Source organism: Filicampus tigris, chromosome 13 (genome assembly GCF_054856515.1).
Source record: "Filicampus tigris isolate MCC_2025a chromosome 13, RoL_Ftig_1.0, whole genome shotgun sequence".
Classification (NCBI taxonomy): Eukaryota; Metazoa; Chordata; class Actinopteri; order Syngnathiformes; family Syngnathidae; genus Filicampus; species Filicampus tigris.
The window spans coordinates 10,024,333-10,029,460 of NC_141229.1; positions in this window are offsets into that span (position 1 = coordinate 10,024,333).

Here is a 5,128-nt window from a genome sequence, read left to right on the forward strand (position 1 = left end):
ATGAAGTCAAGCCAAACATATTTTTTTCAAGAATATGTTCTATGCCAAGCTCACTAGTTGAAACAAGGCATTCTGATAAATATTGCATTTGTGGAATGAGAGTTAATCCACCTGTTTTTAGCCATCTCTTAGGGCGGCCATTTTGTCACTTCTGTCGAATGAAAATGACATCACAACTGCTCAGGGCTCAGGTAACGACTAATCACAGCTGACCTGTTTTCTGAAGCTGAGCCGTGATTGGTCGTTACCTGAGCCCTTCAGCAGTTGTGATGTCATTCTCAGGCGACAAAAGTGAAAAAATGGCCGCCCCCTGCGATGGCTAAAAAGGCGTGGATTTTGCTGCTTAACTCATATTCCACAAACGCAATATTAATCAGAATGCCGTGTTTCTACTAGTGGGCATGCTGGGAACATATTCTTGTAAAAAATGTGCTTAGGTTGATTCACACTTTAAGGATGCTTCTTTCCTGATTATCGCTTTGTTTGGTGAAAATGGAAACTTAAAGAGGGAAACCTCCAAAACCACAAGCAGGAAAGGAGCAAATGCTGTAAGACTTCCAGTTCCTCTTCATAATGCACGCAATGACACGGATCTGCATTTAATGCCAAGTGAAACGGATACAAAGCGCCAACCCTTGAATGTCCTTTTTTTTTTCAGCAGGCACACATTTGCCAAGACATCAAGCTTTTTTTTCTTTTTTTTTTATAGCCATTACAGTATTCCATTTGTGCCCTCTGACCCACAGTGATGTCATATTTTCAATCCAATTCCGAATGAAATGAACAAAGTGAAATCCATGGGGTGTCTGCAGAATAGCACGGGGCTCTGCGTGTCTAAAAGCAGTTTTTCTGCGCAGTTCAGTTGGGCATTAGATGTGACATAATTGCATCCACTGGCTGAGGTCACGGAAGGCCAGAGATTATTGGATGGAATGTGTATCAGTGATGAAACTTGTGGAAGGAGAGGAGACCATTACGGGAAGTCTCACACACCAGTGAAAAATGGAATGGCTTTTCAAGAACTTGGCTACTGTGACATTTTCGTGTCATATGCCGTGGACATTAACTGTTCGTTTCATCGGGGTGAGCTTTTCACGTCCCTACAACTTTGCTATGCTCTCAGGGTTTGTGTCTCCAAACCACATGTGTTTTTTTTTCCTTCTCAGATTGACACTTGCATCGAATGAAAAGATAAATAGAGCGTGTGATTGCACAGTGCGACAAAGAACCACACACAACAACCTCTAGCTTGTTTTTGTTCAATTCACAATGCCGAGCATATGCATGATCTACTGTCGCCCGAAAGAGTAAAAAAGACTCAAAATTGAACCCATGCAGGAGCTTAAGATCTATATCTTAGACGCCATATCTTGCAAAACAGCAGCATTTCACTTTTTATTTTTTAATTTTTATTTTTTTTATTTCAACCTATATTTTAAGGCCTCAAGAGGGCAGAAAAGTCTCTTTAAAAATCTGGATGGCCATATTTCCCAAAAATAGCCCAAGCATTTGTTGATTTGGATATGTTATAATGTCAGGATTCAAATGAAATTAAACAGGTTATTTTTGCCCTGAGCATATCACAGCCACACATGTGCCATGTTTAGAAGAGAGAAGAACGAGTGAGAGAGAGAGGGAGAGAGAATGTGATGGAGAGAGAGAGGAAGAGAAAACTCTTATCAGATACATTCACTTGACCAATGGAACAAAAACATGAAGGTGCCCAGCAGGCAACAGCAATCAAATGAAATAGAAGAGTATTTCTCTGTGACGTGAGCCATAAAAAGCATCCATCCAAAGAAGTGTGTGTGTTCTAACAAACGCTAACATAGGAAGGGCAAGAAAACACCTGTCTTATCTTTATAAAGACTTCAGCCCTTACTGCAGTTGTTCTCCCATTCAAATCCTTTTGTTGTCCTTTCCGAAGAATTCATGTCAGCTGAAGTTTGCTTCATATTTATGGGCTCATGAACTGGCGAAAACTAGAAGAGAACAAATCCTCCTCACTCTTTGCGCTATCGAACTATCCCGAACAATAAACATTCGATCTACAGTATACCATGAACTAGGAAGCGACACATTTTCAGTGTGGCAGTTGCAGCCTTTACATGCGATGAAGTGCAAGTATCTGCTTCTAATAAATTTGAGTTTTAGAGGCTCACAGAGTTTGACAAAGCAACGAGACATACTGTACATATATACAAATGTCAGTGGCTCTTTCATTAGAAAGAACTGGACAACAAAAACAAGAAAATGTGTTGTTGTTTTTTTTAATGGAAAACAACTGTCTTCCCCATATTATCTAATTTCTTTATTGGTGTAAGGTAGAGTGCATCCGCCCGATCCATTGCTTTTCCAGTAATAGCCCATAAAATTCTAGGGCAATCATCTCTCTTTCGTACACTAATGTCTCAGTGTCTTTTAGAAACAATTGGATGGCTCACATTAGATGATATGTCTTTGAATTGAGCTGTGAGATGAGCATGTCTCAAACTAAATAATGAAACTGGATGCTGCTTAGTCCGTCCTCACTTTGATGGTGGAAATGAAAATGAATCAAGACAAAAGATAAAAGCCTGACAGGCACCACGGACAATCCTTCATCTTAACAACCAGAGAATTCACTGCTGAACAAATGAGAGTGGGCTGCTGGGAATTGGGGAGCAGCGTTATTGGGAAACTAATGTGCATGTCAGCTTCTCTTGGACTTACTTTCTCACTATAAGAATGAAAACAAAGAATGCATTTGTTGAGAAGTTCCAGGCCTTGAACATGGAGGTCACATTGCTTCAAGCCATCCTGGGAGAAGACAGATTTGATCGAAAACATTGTTCTGACTCTGCTAAGTCGTCTAGCAGTCTCTCTCTGAGGAGGGCTGTTGTATTATTTACAGCAGCTCTGTGAGATTGTGTAGTCCTGCTCGACAGTGATGCAGTAATTTACAATCTGTAAGTAAGTTTCGCATCAGCATTTCGCAGCAGGGTTTTGTTGTCTCTCGGGCCGCTGACCTCATCATTAGAGATTACAATGAGCAAACAAATCCATCAGGGTCACACTAACACTTGGCAACATGGCTGCTATGCATTTCCAAGAGCAGCCAAACCAGGTGGGTGCAAATCAGCGAAACCTCGGATGTCACACTTGAAAACCTTGCAGTGAAAACATTTCTGCTTAAGTTATTATTTCAGGTGGTCTCTGGAATTTTTAGCCACAGACCTCTTAAACTACTGTGCCTTATTACCCCTAATCATATCTCACATATGAAGTCCTGCGGGGTCTCGCATCTCATTATAACCCCCCATAGAGGAGAAACTTTACGGTCCCCTCAGAGGAAAACACCTGTTGCTCAACAGAGATCCGTGCTGCGATCCAATTTGGCGATATAGCCATCATTGCTTTTTAGCTAGTAAATCCTCAATAGAAAAGGGTGTGAGGTGTCAGGGGTGAATAAACATGCATGCATCTTTTCTGTCACCAGCGTCACTTGAGCTCACGACCTACTTAATGTGCCATGTAGACACGCTTTGGAGTGAGCTATGCTAAGATATAGTAAATTGTAACTAGAAATGATTATAAATGAATATATTGGATTAGTAAATGAGTAAAAAAAACAATAATAAAACCCATCGTAGTCTGAAAGTGGTGGGTCGAAGTCATGCGCTTACGTCACTGTCGGGCTGCCCGATTAAGCGATTTTGAACCGAAGCTGAATTTTCTGGATAAAACGATGTTAAAAACGTTCAAATCGGCACGTTCGATTTTTTTGTTTTTGGTGTATCTAAGCCACTGTAGTTTCCTCTGCATTTCCGCTTCCTCCCACGAGCGCGCAGTCCGGAAAAACTACAACAACACCGGCGCTACCGGCGATTCTGCTGTTTGCTCAGGCAAGTGAGCGTTTAGTTAATAAATCGGGCAAATATAGATTTGTAGTGTAGTGTGTGCCCCGCATGTAAAATACAACCCGTGAGCAAGTAACTCAAAGTCTGAAAAAGGTCACTTTTTTTCTCCTCTAAAGGACCTCTGGTCATGACTATGCATCTGTACTTAAGCTTGACAGTGCATTGTATTATTGAGTGACAGTTTTGCACTAATCATTGATTTATGTTTAAATAAGGTGAAAGGCTAGTCACTAGCTGGTTGGCAAAATGACTTGCTGACAGACTGTTTGGTTTCCAGAATTGACTGTCTACCTTCTCTCATGTTGATGATTTCGTTTCAGATGGTATATGCACTTTCTTCTTTCATTCTTGGTTTAATTGAGAACAGATTTGAAATCTATTGTGTAAGTAAAATGCTGTTAATCCCAATGGATTGTTCTGTGTGTATTAAGTTAAATTGACTGGCATTTTGAGTTCAAAGAAAGAAAAATTAAGATTAAATAAAAGACATTCAAAATACTTCATTTTTCATTATGTTTTCTTTTACAAAGAAATCGTAATCGTAAAATCGTGTTTAAGAGAAAATAATCGGGATTTTCTTGTTAGGCAAAATTGAACAGCCCTACGTCACTGTGTTCCAATTTCCAAGCAACCCCAGCTCTGCTTCACAGTTACGACATAAACCAAGGAAGAGATCATTCTGTTGCTGGAAGAGCACAGCATATGTCCGGCCATCCACAGCAAATGTCCATGCAACATGTAACATTGGTTTCGGACATCGCAAATTTTAAGGTCTTAAAATTATCAACCAATTTTTGTGGTTCACACAACTGAGTTGTTCAACTTATTTCCCTCAATCTGTTCTTTTTCATAAAAGTGCACACTGTTGGAGGCTCCATGTTCCCAACATGAAGCGGTTCTAGGGAGTAACATAAGGATTAATTGGAGTCAGCCAGGCTGCTGATATGAGGTCAAATTGGATAGACGACTATTCCTTCTCCCATGAGATGCTTAATGAGGGGCATTAGGAACAATTACAAATGAGAAAACAGTCCAGCTTGAAAACAAGCCTCTTTACATCCAAGAAATGTTACTGCTTCTGCAAGCATTAGTCAGAGTTTCAAATAAAGTGATTTGTTTTGGCAAACATCATTAAATCTGTTACATTTTGTGGTCGCATGTGGATGTCAGCCATGATTCAATTCAGATCTCAATAAATCTAATCGAATTAGGCATTAGGAGAAAAAAGG